This window comes from Mustela erminea, chromosome 11 (genome assembly GCF_009829155.1).
Source record: "Mustela erminea isolate mMusErm1 chromosome 11, mMusErm1.Pri, whole genome shotgun sequence".
Classification (NCBI taxonomy): domain Eukaryota; kingdom Metazoa; phylum Chordata; class Mammalia; order Carnivora; family Mustelidae; genus Mustela; species Mustela erminea.
The window spans coordinates 92,511,202-92,527,293 of NC_045624.1; positions in this window are offsets into that span (position 1 = coordinate 92,511,202).

Consider the following 16,092-nt stretch of genomic DNA (forward strand, 5'->3'; position numbering starts at 1 on the left):
TATAATCAGTACAGAGCAGGTCCTGGAAGCACACATAAGTGACATGGAGATGTGACCCAAATACCAGTGGTCCCCACTCCTGCTACGCTGCTTTCTCTCTCCATGTGCACATAGGGCCTCCTGAGGAGTTCCCTATGATTCATTGTCAAAGAAAGGGAAGACACAGTCCTGGTTTACAGATGGTTCTGCTTACTCTACAGACCCAACAGTAGGCTGCCACAGCACAACAAACCCTCTCTGGGACATCCTTTGGGACTGTGGTGAAGAGAATCCTCCCCATGGACAGAATTTCAGGCAGTTCACCTGGTTGAAAGATAAATTCCTAGAAGGAGAAATAGCCAGACATGTGGTTTTATACTGGATCGTGCGCTGTGGCCAGTGGTTTGGCTGGATGGTCAGGGATCTGAAAGGCACAGGATTGGAAAATCGGTTTTAAGGAAATATGGGGAAAAGGAATACAGACAGGCTTCTCTGAATGGGTCAGAAATGTGAAGGTACTTGTGTTCATGTGAATTCTCAGCAAAGGGTAACCTCTGCAAACGAGGATTTTGATACTCAAGTACATGAGATGATCGGTTCTGTGGATACAAGTCAGCCTGTCTCCCCAGCCGCCCTTGACATTGCCCAAGGAGCTTATTGACTGAGTGCCCACAGTGGCACGATGGAGGTTATGCTTGCACTCAGCAATGTGAACTTCCATGCACCAAGGCCAACCTGGCCATGCTCACCACGGAGTGCTTAATCTTCCAGCAGCGGAGTCCAGCACATCTCCAATAAGGCCCACTGCCCCTGGCGATAAGCCTGCTTGTCGGTAGCATTGATAACACTGGATAGCTTCCATAGGGAGGGGCAGCATTGTGTGCTTACTGAAATAGACACTTGCTCAGGATACAGATTTGTCTTCCCCACATGAATATTTCTGCCAAAACTGTTATCTCTGGACTTACAGAATGCCTTATCCATTGGCATGGTATTCCACACAGCACTGCTCCTGATGAAGAAACCCATATCACAGCACACCAAGTGTGGCAATGGGCCCACACTGGTGGAAGCCATAACCTTCCCATGTTCCCCACCATCCTGAAGCAGTTGGCTTAGTAGAACAATGAAATTTGAAAACTCAGTTACAGTGCTGCCAGGGCGGCTATAACTTGCAGGCAAAGCTCATCCTGGGCCAGGGTTCTTCAGGGCGCCATATGTGACCTGAGACAGTATCTGATACATGGTGCTGCTTCCTCCACAGCCAAGGCTCATAGGTGTAGGAATCAAGGGGTCGAAATGGAAGTAGGACCAGTGTACCCCTGTGAGCCTTTAGTGTTCCCATAACCTTTTGCCCTGCTGATCTTAGCTCCAAAGAGATGAATGCTTCCAACAGGAAACACAACAATTCCATTTAAATGTGAGTTAACACCGCCATTCAGCCACTGTGGGCTCCTCATGTCTCTGAATCAACAGTCAGGGAGATCAGTTTTATTGGCCCTGACCACCAAGGGGACTATTTGCAGACCACAAGTTCCATGTTAAAGGTGAGGGGGTGTGTGTATCTGGAATACAGGGGGTCTCTTAGGGAAGTGCTGGCAAAGCCTAATGCTCTGGGATTGGGATCAATAGAAAATTTACAACAGCCCAATCCAGGCGGGACTGTCAGTGACCCAGACCATTCAGGAATGAAGCTGTGGGTCACCCCACCAGATGAAGAACCACAACTAGCTGAGGTGCCTGCTCAAGGCGAAGGGAATACAGAACAGATAGGGGAAGAAGGATCAATACCAGCTACAATCATGTGACCAGGTACAGAAATGAGGACTACAAGTGTCTAGGGGTATTTACTCTTTTTTTGTTATGAATGTGGGGGGGGGTTACGCTCTTATTATCACATAACATTAAGATGTATTGATTTTATGTCCTAGTACATAAGCATTATTGATTTTTACATTAAGTTAAATTACTCAATGACCTTACCTCTTCTTCTGAGGATGGGGTTGGTGCATTTTCTGTTGAGTGTCAGATTGTTATATCATGTTAGAGTCAGGTAGAAATATGACCTTCTTATTGTCCTTATTGGAGGTTAAGTATGGTTTAAGGAGACTCATGTGTCATGGTGACCCGGGGTTTATTATTTGTGATGGCTAATTTTATGTGCCCATCTGATTGGCCACACAGTGCCCAGATTAAACATTATTTCTGGGTGTATCTGTGAGTTTGTTCTAGATGAAATTAGTGTTAAAATTGATGGACTCAGGAAAATTGATTTCTCTCCCCAATGTGGGTGGGCCTCACCTAATCTGTTGAGGTCATGAATAGAATAAGAGGCAGAGGAAGGAAGAATTTGCCCTTGCTTTTCACCGTTGATCTGGGACACCTCATCTCATCTCCTGATCCTTGGACTAGAGTCTACATGACTGGTTTTCCTGGTCCCCAATCCTGGGTATGGGACTGAGTCACCCCAGCTTTCTTGGGTCTTTACCTTGCAGGCAGCAGATTGTGGGACTCCTCAGCCTCCACTGTGGTGTGAGTCAATTCCCCGTTACACACATGCACATGCACACACACACACACACCATGAAAGTTCTTCTTCTTTGGAGAACCCTGACTAATACGACATGTAATCACCATCATAATCATACAGAATATTTTCTGCTCCAAAATCCCCTGTGTTCTACCTGATCATCCCCCTCTCCTCCCAAACCTCAGACAGCCACTGATCTTTTTACTGTATCTCTGGTGTTGTCTTCCAATGTGTCACAGAGTTGGAATCACACAGTATGTAGCCCCTTTAGATTGTCTTCTTTCACTTGGTAATATGCATTTAAGGTTCTTGTATGTCTTTTCATGACTGGACAGGTCATTGTTTTTTATCACTAAATAATATTCCATTATAGGAGTATTAGCATTATAGGAGTATTTTGCCCACCCACTTAGGAAGGACATGTTGGTTGCTTCCGATTTGGGAAAATTATGAATAAAAGTTCTACATGCATTCATGTGTAGGCATTTATGTGTGTATAGGTTTTCAACTCATTGGAGTATATACCACAAAGTTTGACTGACAGATTCCACAAAGTTTGATTGACAGATTGCATGTTAAGTCTCTATTTAGTTTTTTTGAGAAACTGCCGAACTGTCTTCTGAAGTGGCTATACCCTTTTGTGTTCCCTCCAGTAGTAACTAGAGTACCTGGATTTCCCTATCCTCACCAACATTTGATGTCATCACCATTCTGGATTTGGGGCATTTTAACAGATGCATTGTGATATTTTATTGTTGTTTGAAGTTATAATTTCCTAACCATATATGACATTGAGCATCTTTGCATATGCTTACCTGACATACTTGTATCTTCATTGTTGGTGTGTCTACTAAGCTTTTTTGCCCATTTTTAAATCAGGTTGTTCAATTTTTTTTTTTTTTTAGTGTTTACCCTTAAGAGTTCCTTGTGTATTTTTATATGAGTCTTTTTATAAGATGGTACAAATATTTTTTCCCTCTCTTGCATCTGTCTTCTCATTCTCTTGGTGTTCATTTCTTTTCTAAGTCTCTAAAATTTTTATTTGTGAGTTTCTTTGGGATAATATCTCTTGATTTTTGTTCAAGTTCACTGATTTTTTTCTGCAATATCTAGTCTGCAGTTCATCTCAACCTGTTTACTTTTTATCTGAGCTTTTTTCATTTTAATCTCTAGAAAATTGATTTGCAACTTTTATATACCTCCCTTGCCTCTACTTCACAGATTCAATCCTTCCTGTAGCTTCTTGAAAATATGGACTATAGTTATAATATATGTTTTAATTTCCTTGTTTAAAAATGCTTTAATCTCTCCATTTCTGGATCAGTGTTAATGGATTGTTATTTTTCCCTCTAACTGCGGTTCAATTGTCCTGCTTCTTGGCATGCCCAATAATGTCTAATGGATGCCAGTCATTGTAATTTTTACTTTTTTGGAGCTGAATATTTTAGTATTTCTATAAATGTTCTTTAATTTGGTTCTGGGATGTAGTTAAATTACTTGAAAATAATTTTATCCTTTTCGATCTTGATTTCAAGGTTTTTTAGGTGGAGGTCCAACAATGTGTAGTTTATGTTGCTGTGTTCCCCACTTTTCAGGACTGAGAACTATTCTGAGTACTCATGTATTGAAGTTTTCCAATGCTGGCTGGAGAGACTGGGCATTTTTCTCTGCCCTGTGTGAGTCCCAGGGATTTTTTTTTTTTTAATTTGAGAGAGAGAGTGTATGAACAGGGAGAGGGGCAGTGGGAGAGGGAGAGAGAATTCCAAGCAGACTCTGCACTGAGCTTGGAGCCCTAGCAGGACTCCATCTCAGGACCCCGAGATCATGACCCAGGTCGAAACCAAGAGTGCTCAATGGATTGGGCCACCCAGGTGCCCCACTTCTGATGCTCAAAGGTGGTTCTTTCCCCTACCTTGGTAACTGTTCTTAGAGGAGTATGCTGATCTGTGCTCGTAAACTTCCAGACCTAGTTTCCACTTACCTCTGCCACTTCCCATCCCCGTCCTTACTCTGCCACATTCATGCTGGGGTTTGTCCAGTTTCTAGAACAAGCCTGGCTCTTTGCACCATTTTTTAATTCTTCTACCTAAAATGTGCTTCCTCTGCCAGACTCGACTGCCTCCAACTGGCATCCGGCACTGAGCTCCAATATTGCCTTTTCTTATGCAAATGTGATTCTCTAATTTTCTCTCAAATGCTGTTTCTTACCTTCAAATCATTTTGTGGTTTAAAATAACCAGTTTGTGTATTTTGTGTGTGTGTTTTTTTTAATGTGCTTTCCTAAGCTGTCCTATCCAGCAGTTGATAATCACATGGGGAAAGGAACTCTAAGCTCTTGTATGGCACTGGACTCCTTGTGTCCTGGTGGACAGACACTTGGTTAATATCTGTCTGATGTGGCTCTTCACCTTGATCACTGATTAGAAGTCTGCATCTCTCAACTTTTGAAATGGTGTAAGCCTTCTACTATATCCTTTGTGATATCAGCATATTTGCAATCCACAGGAATGCTTGTTATACATTTATTATTCATTTTCTGAAAACTGGCGCCCTAGGTCTACATTCAGTAGTGATATTGAAGTGACAGTCCAGCTTCATATGTCAGAGTCTTTGGGTTTTCCACTCATTGGTTACGGAATTTTAAATGTCATGGAAATAAATTTGCTAGGGGCAGAACTATATGTTTCCCGAAGATATTTTGATATTAAGCACTAATAATACATTTTTCCATTTTTTCTGATTCCCAAAAAAAGTCACCATTCTGAAAGCCTCCATTAAAAAAACCTCCAGATCTTGAATTGCTAGATTGTACACCTGAAACTAATAAAATGTCATATGTTAACTACCAGGATTTAAAATAAAAACTTTAAAATCTTCCAAATCAATGGAAAACAAACTTGACATTGAAAGTTTAAAATTTAAGAAGATATTTTCTGCGTTAATTATGTTATTGCTCTGAACAAATTATCTTCTTATCATTGTATTTAATTTTGGCTGGGAATGTATACTAGTAATTGGCTTTTTGTAGGCATCTGAGAAATCACATTGGTTTAAAATATCTGTTATTCCTATTACTAAAATTTAACTGCAAATAGGTTATGAAACTATGGATGTAACTTTAGATATAACACAATTTAATTAGTGGGAAAATACTTTGCAAATACCGAGTAAGCCAGTTGGACCAGCTCTTCTAGCTCTGGACTCCACTTATTTCTTTTCCTAAAGAAAGAGGGAAAATCCTTAAAGCAAAAATTTATTAATATTTTTCCACAATGCTGAAGAACACAGTTTCAGAATTATTTTGACTTTAGGGATTATTCATTTTATAGGCAACAATGATGCCTTTTACTGGTTTTACTGGTATCAAAGAGATGTTGGAATTCCTCATTAGACCGTCCTCCCTCAGATGGGAAATGCAGCAGTGATGTCTGTCTGCAGTGTCCACCACTCATCTAGCAGGAGGCACACAGCTTGCTGTACCTGGTGGAGTTATATCAGTCCTATCCAGATAGAAAAACTTGGATGCAATATTGATTCCAGGAAAGAAGGGAGATTATAGAGGAAATTCGGCTAAGTGAATCCTTTTTCCTCCCTCAAGGGGGATCAATGTGTTGATTCCAAACATGTGTAAAAACAAGTAAGCAAATACTTACTATTTATGTACTCAAACTAGATGGGCTTCGCATGCTGGTGGGAAAGGTAAGATTTGGGGATAATTCAGGACCTTTGGTCTAAAGATGTGCTTCTCTTTTCAAAGCACACTATTCAGGAACCCATGTTTTATGCCAGATACTCTGCCAGGTGTCAGAACCCATTTTCTACATGTAGATAACAGTGAGCACGTAAAATCTTCTTTTTAAAAAGATTTTATTTATTTATTTTAGAGAGAGGCAGATAATGACAGAAAGAGCACAGGCAGGGAGGAGAGGGAGAAACAGGGCCCCCCTGAGCAGGGAGCCAGATATGGGTTTCGATCCCAGGACCCAAAATCATAACCTGAGCAGAAGGCAGACGTTTAACCAAATGAGCCACCTAGGTGCACCGAACCTATAAAATCTTGACTGGTATATGTTACTAGTTAATATAATGTGACATTTTTCCAAGTTTATTTACAGTTTCAAGAGTTTAACCTGTCTCTTGTAGAGGCAGGGACACCTCCCTCTTCCTTTGCCTGCCCCTCCCCCTGTTTCTGTGCTGCACATGGGCTTTCTCTCTCTCTGTCACATAAATAAATAAAATCTTTAGAAGACAAAAATTCTATAAGGACTTTAAGAGGGACTTCATACAACTCCTTCCCACCCATGTCTCTGAGTGTATTTTGTTTGGCTAGGCCAGCACCAGTATACCACAGGCCGCCTTCCTGCTCCTAACCAGGGTCTAGAGTCACCTGTCTGGCCTTGAAATCATCTGAGTGTGAAAATGAGACTTGCTTCAATCTCCTTCTGTGACAGAGGAAAAACTTAAAGCCCAACTATGTCAGAGACTTGCCAAAGGTGAAGGGACCGCTTTGCGACTTTCATGGGTGTCGTAGTTTCTTATGGAAGCTGTTGGCAAGTCCATAAACTCAACACCTTCAAGCAGCCAAAACTGGTGGTCCTATGGTTTTGGAGGTCAGATCTCTGACATGAAACCAGGCATCAGCAGGGCCACGTCCCTTCAAAAGACTCCAGGGGAGAAGTGACAGTCTTCCTTTTCCAGCTTCTGGAGGGTGCCCACCTGACTTGGCTTGTGGCCACATTCTCCACGTTGAAAGCGGGCCACTCTAACCCCTGCTTCTCTAGTAACATCTCCTCCTCCTCTCTCTCAAGCCTGCTCCATCAGAGGACCCTGGAGATCACACTGGGTACTCCAGGATCACCCGAAAATCCTTAATGTGCAAAGTCCTTTTTGTCCACATGGAGTCCCATGGACACAGGGTCTGGGGAGGAGGGAGGAGCAATGCTGGAGCCGTTATTCTCACCAGCTGAGTGAGCATATTTGCACCATGGACTATTTCCTCCATTAGAAAGTATTAAAAGTTCCATCATATGACTGTACTAGTATAAAAATTTAGTTGTTTAATATATTCATTATTATTTATATTCACTTTCTTCCTCATAATTTTAGAAGAAATTCAAGTCCAGCCTTTTTGTCAGCTGTACCTCATGGATAAGGAGGTCCCTGATGAAAAGGCTGAAAATGCGACTTGAGCATCGAACTTCTATTTCCTTCCTCTTCACACTTGATTTCCTAGGTCTGGCTTGGAATTTCGGATGAAACTGTGGTTCTTTCTGAGCTGCTTTGGAATGCGCTACCACCAATACCTTTCTTCGACTCAATGAAGAGTTTAGTTGGTAATGCGGCATTTTGGCTGATGCCTGCTGTCATTGGGGCTGTCCCTAGACAAGATCCAGCATCCTCCCACCTAGGGAAAATAGTCATCACACCCACACGGGTCTTTCCTCACCAGAAAACACTCTTCCGGAGAGGTGTGCTAATCCATTTCCTGCCTCCCACGCTCTTCTACACATTCTGGCTTATGCCAAGACCAAAGAGGAAATTAAATTTTCCTCCAACATGAAACTTTACCTTCTCCAAACTGCTGACTCCCTTGCTGGCCCACAGTGTGAGCCAGGAGTCAGCCAGTTTATTATATGACATTGTGGCTGTCTACGGGGGTGTGCTCCCCAAGCTAAGGAACCATGATGAGATGGCCCCAGGCCTCCAGCTACATTGGGTTTCCTGAGTTCCATGATTTAATAACCAGCCTCCAAGGGCATGAGCTGCACTCCCCACAGCAGGAGAGTCCATACTTCCTCACCCTCATGCCAGGTACAGCTTTCTTTAGCTTGTCTTGACCCAGTTTTGAGGCTCCAACTAGAGGTCCATCAGTGACTCTTCTTGAGCAGCTGGTTAGTTTCACACCCAGCCATTCCCCCTGGGTGCTGGGCTCTCATGTTCTAGCCCCAGGCCATGGGCCAGGCAGCTTGGGACAGCCCCTCTGCCCTACAGCCTACTGACATGGTTCAAACTAGCCAATCCCAAGACTGCCCACCCTGCCTTGCCTGTTCTGTCCCATGGAAACCCCAAGATAGTTCCTTGTCCACATTTTCCTTTCATGCCCTCTGCCTTTCCACCTTAGTCTCCTGACTCCCACGTGGCCCTCGGTGGTGCAGACCCCCTCCTGTGGGGACCTCGGAGTATAATAAACTCTCTTCACAATGGAAGTCATCTTCTGATCTGTTGGCTCACTGTGAAGACACATACATGTCTCCACCCCAAGCACCCATTGAAATAATGAGAGTTTTCACAATCCCAGGAGTTAAGTACATACACAATTCTGTAAATCTGACAATGGGATGCGTGAGTTGAAAGAGAGACACCTGAATGTGTAGAGTAAACCCCTTCGAGTGCAGAGATGATGAAGGTGTGTTTGAAGAAAGAATTGATAAACAAGATCTGATTCACAGTCCGCCTGCTGGGAAGGCAGACAAATGCTCCCTTTATGGAATATAAGTCACAGAAAGCCCTTTGTAAGGCCAGTCTTATTAACCCTCACTGTGAACACACAAATTGAGGGCTGTTATCTCCTTACTAGAGATTTAGAAATGGAGGTTTGAAAAATGTAAGTAGTTTCTTAAAGTCACATAGTAAGTAAGTCCTGTAACCAGATACTCAGCCAAGTCTGACTCAGCAATGCCATTAAAAAATGCAACATTTTTCAGAGTCCATAGTCTCTCGTGATTCACAATCTGAGGGGTTTGAAGTGTAGGGGGGGTGGGAGGTCGGGGTACCAGGTGGTGGATATTATAGAGGGCACGGATTGCATGGAGCACTGGGTGTGGTGAAAAAATAATGATACTGTTATGCTGAAAATAAATGAATGAAAAAATTAAAAAAATGCAACATTACACATCTAGGTTTCTGCAAATATTTTTGCAAAATAGGGGTTGGGAATGGAAGCCAGAATTCGCAGTTGCAAGTTGAACATGGAGAAAAAAATAAAAAGTACTTAAGAAGATGCCAGAATTGGGAACTCATCTAAAGAGAGAAGAAATTGTAAAGTGTGCTGGGTTTGGTAGGAAAAAAGGTGATCTCCACATCCTCACAGAAAAGTCAAGGGCTCTGGTCCCTTTGAAGCATGTTTACTTTATCTGTGAACAATGAAAGCCTCTAAAATTGTAAGGCCAAGGGTAGGAAACCTGCTGTTAAGAAATGTCTAGTTTTCTGTCTTGTTCTGCCAGTTTCAAGTAACTCAGGCTTTGACATTCTCATTTCCACCCTGAGGACACTATACATAAAACGTGCAACTGTCATGATCTCAATCAATTCTTTTCCATTAAAACTCCCGTCTACAGCCACTAATTCTTTGATCAAAGGCTTTGCAGTGCAGGGAAAATACTTTGAAATTTTCACGTCACTATTTGTAGCCCACTAATTTCAGTTCTTTTCTGTCTTAATTTTGTAGAAATTACAGATTTATCATTCCTGCCCTGTGCGATATCATATATTATGTTCCTGAGTCCAGTTTTTGTCACGGTGCCTTGTTTGACATGAGGTCATTCCTCTCCTCAATTGGTTAACAATTATCTGAAGTCCTGGAGGTTTAGATTTGTCCATTTTTGCCCAGTAACATCTTCCACTACATGTAGTTTAATCTCTTGTCAGTATTATTTCAGGTCAATTATTTCTACCAATTATAAAAATTTCCATATTTATTATTACCATTTAAAATATTATCAAAAAAAAATTATCATCAAACTGGGTAGCTCAGATGGTTTAATGTCTGCCTCAACCCAGGTCATGATCTCAGGGTCCTGGGATCCAGCCCTGCCTCGGGCTCCCTGCTCAGTATTTTTATTTAAAAAAATAAATGAATAAAATATTATCAAACTACGTAACCTGACAGTATTTTTATTACAACCAAATAACAGAATCAATTCCAGTTTCTCTTGAATTCTTCTACTGGCCCAAATTACCATGGATAGGTTAGTTTTAGGTGTGACCAGCATCATGTTTTTATGACAAATATCCCAGACTGTTCATAAATGATTTGCCTTGATAAAAGTTCCCATATATATTTTCTTCAGATGAGAAAAAAAAACAAGCTTTACAGACCTAATAACAGAAAAATAGAATTCTAATTTCATGACATAGTAATTGTTGGAAACAACGGTCATGCCATCTGCCAACTCTTGATCAAGAGAGTAGCCTCAGACGTGAACCATCTCCTTGCAGGAAACAGGAGCCCTCCTAGCCTGTGCCGCCTTTCATCTTGTTTGGGACTATCTTTTGTTCCCGGCTTGACATGCAATTCTTTGTTCTGCTTCAGTGTGTGTAGGTATCAGGTGGCGCCTGGCCAAGCCCCCTGCTCTACATTCTTCCCACCGGGTAGGAAATGGGGTGCTCCCCCTGCAGCTGAAAAGGGTGCATGAAGACCATGGCCGTGCATGGGCTAAGGGGTGAGACATGTTCCCTACTAAAGCCGTTCTTGCCCCTTCCCTTCTTAGAGGAGGAAAGCATTGCTCCATGCAGTGTCTGTGTGGGTCATGTCTTCTTGGGCAGCCCCCATTCATGCAAACCGAGCAGGGACTGACATATCTTGAAAGAAGTTGCTGTGGCTGATAATCAAAGAGATTACTGCCTATGTTCTCCTCTAGGATTCTGATGGATTCCTGTCTCATGTTGAGGTCTTTTATCCATTTTGAGTTTATCTTTGTGTACGGTGTAAGAGAATGGTCGAGTTTCAGTCTTCTAAATATAGCTGTCCAGTTTTCCCAGCACCATTTATTGAAGAGTCTGTCTTTTTTCCACTGTATATTTTTTCCTGTTTTGTCGAAGATTATTTGACCATAGAGTTGAGGGTCCATATCTGGGCTCTCTACTCTGTTCCACTGGTCTATGTGTCTGTTTTGATGCCAATACCATGCTGTCTTGGTGATCACAGCTTTGTAGTAAAGCTTGAAATCAGGTAACATGATGCTGCCAGTTTTATTTTTGTTTTTCAACATTTCCTTAGCGATTCGGGGTCTCTTCTAATTCCATACAAATTTTAGGATTATTTGCTCCAGCTCTTTGAAGAATACCGGCGGAATTTTGATCGGAATGGCATTAAAAGTATAGATTGCTCTAGGCAGTATAGACATTTTAACAATGTTTATTCTTCCGATCCAAGAGCATGGAATGGTCTTCCATCTTTTTGTGTCTTCTTCAATTTCTTTCATGAGTGTTCTGTAGTTCCTCAAGTACAGATCCTTTACCTCTTTGGTTAGGTTTATTCCCAGGTATCTTGTGGTTCTTGGTGCTATAGTAAATGGAATCAATTCTCTAATTTCCCTTTCTGTGTTTTCATTGTTAGTGTATAAGAAAGCCGCTGATTTCTGTACATTGACTTTGTATCCTGCCACATTACTGAATTGCTGTATGAGTTCTAGTAGTTTGGGGGTGGAGTCTTTTGGGTTTTCCATATAAAGAATCATGTCATCTGCAAAGAGAGAGAGCTTGACTTCTTCATTGTCAATTTGGATACCTTTTATTTTTCTTTGTTGTCTGATTGTTGTTGCTAGAACTTCTAATACTATGTTGAACAAGAGTGGTAAGAGCGGGCATCCTTGTCGTGTTCCTGATCTCAATGGGAAGGCTGCAGGCTTTTTCCCATTGAGGATGATATTTGCTGTGGGTCTTTCATAGATAGATTTTATGAAGTTCAGCAGTGTTCCCTCTATCCCTATACTTTGAAGTGTTTTAATCAGGAATGGATGCTGGATTTTGTCAAATGCTTTTTCTGCATCAATTGAGAGGACCATGTGGTTCTTCTCTCTTCTCATATTAATTTGTTCTATCACACTGATTGATTTGCAAATGTTGAACCATCCTTGTAGCCCAGAGATGAATCCCCCCTGGTCATGGTGGATAATCTTTTTAATGTGCTGTTGGATCCTGTTTGCTAGGATCTTTTTGAGAATCTTAGCATCCATATTCAGCAGTGAATATGGTCTGAAATTCTCCTTTTGGGTAGGGGCTTTGCCTGGTTTGGGGATCAGGGTAATGCTAGCTTCATAGAAAGAGTCTGGAAGTTTTCCTTCTGCTTCAATTTTTTGAAACAGCTTCAGGAGAAAAGGTGTTATTTCTTCTTTGAAAATTTGGTAGAATTCCGCAGGGAATCCGTCAGGTCCTGAGATCTTGCTTTTTGGGAGGTTTTTGATCACTGCTTCAATCCCGTTACTAGATATCGGTCTATTCAGGTTGTCAATTTTTTCCTGGTTCAATTTGGGGAGTTTATAGTTTTCCAGGAATGCATCCATTTCATCTAGGTTGCTTTGCTTATTGGCATATAACTGTTGATAATAACTTCTGATGATTGTTTCTACTTCCTTGGTGTTAGTTGTGAGCTCTCCCTTTTCATCCTCAAGAAATTAAAAATAGAGCTTCCCTATGACCCTGCCATTGCACTACCGGGTATTTACCCCAAAGATACAGATGTAGTGAAAAGAAGGGCCATCTGTACCCCAGTGTTTACAGCAGCAATGGCCACGGTCGCCAAACTGTGGAAAGAACCAAGATGCCCTTCAACGGACAAATGGATAAGGAAGATGTGGTCCATATACACTATGGAGTATTATGCCTCCATCAGAAAGGATGAATACCCAACTTTTGTAGTAACGTGGATGGGACTGGAAGAGATTATGCTGAGTGAAATAAGTCAAGCAGAGAGAGTCAATTATCATATGGTTTCACTTATTTGTGGAGCATAACAAATAGCATGGAGGACATGGGGAGTTAGAGAGGAGAAGGGAGTTGGGGGAAATAGGAAGGGGAGGTGAACCGTGAGACACTATGGACTCTGAAAAACAATCTAAGGGGTTTGAAGTGGTGGGGGGTAGGAGGTTGGTGGGTATTAGAGAGGGCATGGATTGCATGGAGCACTGGGTATGGTGCAAAAATAATGAATACTGCTATGCTGAAAATAAATAAAAGAAAAAAAGATTTTATTTGTTTATTTTGAGAGAGAGAGTGTGCACCTACAAGTGCATGAGAGTGGGAGGATGGGCAGAGGCAGAGGGAGAGGGAGCATCTCAGCTGGGTTCCCTGATGAGCACAGACCCCAATGTGCTCTATCCCATGACCCTGAGATAATGACCTGAGCACAAACCAAGGGCCAGACACTTAACCAACCAAACCGAAGTGCCACCTGGGTACCTGACTTTGACACACTTATCTAATTGCACACAGCTTCAGTTTCTTCACTTGTAAAGTAAAGTGAGCAAAACCCCTTTCTCAGAATTGCATGGAGACTGATAGGCTGATGAGTACACAGTTAAACTCACAGTTACTGGGACATACTTAATAGTCAGTACATGATAGCCATTCATGACTTGGCTTTCTTTTTTCTTTTTTTTTTTTTTTTGAATGAGAAAAGCCTAAATCTGAATGTGAGAGCCCAACCCTGCATTTGATCTTTTCTAGTTATTTTTCTTTTTTCTTGTGCCCTAAATCCAAGTAGGTCTTCTGACAAGATGACAAGATTTAGGACTAAAACTCATGCTGAGGGGGAGTTTTAGCTCCACACTGCTCAGATCCCTTAATCAATTAGCAGCATAAATATGGCCATTTACTTAATGTTCCCTTTCTCCAGTGGGTGACTTAGTACCCTTTCTATGTGTGTCTATCTGTATGATTGAGGCGGGATGGGGGAACCAGGGACTGACATTTGTGTCAGGTGTTGTACTCAATGCTTTCTTGTTTTTTCTCTCTCAGTACTCAGAGCATCTGTCTGATGGAAATATTACTCATTTAACTTTACTTACCAAGAAATGAATGACTTGAACATCTTCCCAAGGACAAAATATCCAGGACGAAGTGGACTGGATTTCAAATCCCCATTTGACTCTATGTTCTTCCCACCATACCAGGTTACCATGGACATAACAATAACATCTTCATGGTCAAATGAAATGATTATTACGATTACTGTTCAAAGATCACCTTTAATAAGGTATACTATTTGCATCTGTTAGAGATTTTTTTGATTCTATGTGTTGCTTTTAAAATCAGTGTTTCTCTTTCACAATCTACAAACTGCAGGCTCACTGGGCAGAATCCAAATCTTTCACTCAGTTTGCATGCCGTGTTATTCTCGCTGATTCCCACATAGCCAGCTCTTCCATTGGCCAGCATCAGAGAAAAAAATGAGCTTTCCCCCCATCATGATAAGTGTACCAAAAGTGAGCTTCTTACAGAAAGAAATTACAAAGTTTTCAGGAAAAGTAAGCAAGACTCGGGAAAGTTAAAAGGTTCCCCATCTCCTGTGATAGAAGAGAAATAGCTTGGGATATTCATTCCTTTTGGTCAGTGTTTATCAGGAAGGTCAGAAGTTAACCACAAAGACTGGAATTCTCACATTGTTTTAGCTAAATCGGTAAACTATTAATTTTTAAAAATGTATAAGAGACTGACTTGGCAAGGATAAATATGACCCAAAAAGTGATTTTAGTTGATTCATAGCAAATGCCTTTTTTTTCTTAAACAATTTTAAGGCAGTGGAGCTTATTTTTTTTCTTTTTTTTTAAATATTGATGCCGAATTACAAAAGGACTAAAAAGGTGGTGAAATGTTGTGGTATTATTTAATCTGGGTAACATAGGAGAGAGACTAGTCAATGAACTCCAGGATACTTGTACGTGCATAAATCCAGATGACAGGCCAACACGCCGTACCCTTCTTGCTGTACACGTTTCCTTGTCGATGTGTTTATAAATGTAACCGTTCTTAGTTCCAGCGCTCTCTTGCATCTGGAGTACCAGCTTCTTCTCCCATGTCTCCTCTGCACCAGACTTATTTCTCTTCTGGGCTTTTCTCCTTGGAGGTTGATGTCTATGACTTTCCAGCTGACAGCCTCTTTGCTTTATGATTTTTGCCTTCTCATCCAAAGGTCCTGCTTTCAGAACCATGTTCATAGGAGTAAAATACACTCACAAATTTAATAACAAACCTCACTCATCAGGAACAAATTTTCTACAAGCGTGTATTTATAACCAATAATACAGTAGTAAGAATTCTTCAGTGTGGTGGTTCCATTTGTATTTATATTTCGAATGGTTTGATGAAGTAGTTAGGAAGGAAAGGAATATTTCAGTGTTCTGGCTCTTCTTTAGCTGCCTTAAAGATTTCTCTTTTTTTCACTTTTTTTTTTTTAAGTTTATTTGTTGAGTAAACTCTATATCCAGCATAGGGCTTGAACTCACAACCGTGAAATCAAGAGCTGCATGGTTTTCCGACTGAGCCAGCCGGGTGCCTCACTTTGTCATTGATTTTTAACAGTTTTAATAAAAAAAGACCAATGTCTGGTGTTTTGTCTTGTTTTGTTGTTTTGGTTTTGGCTTTGGGTTAATAATATTTTTTCATCAGTTCTATAAAGTCCTTGGCCAGTATTTCTTTAAATGTTGTGAGTTTTGCTTCTGCTTTATTCTGTTTCTTCTCTCCTGTTGAGATTCTAATTACATATCCCGTAGAAACTTTGAGCATGTTCTAGCTGTCTCTTATGATTTTATTTTCCCCCATGCTTATTTTCTTTCCTACTTATTTTGGATATTTTCTATTGATTT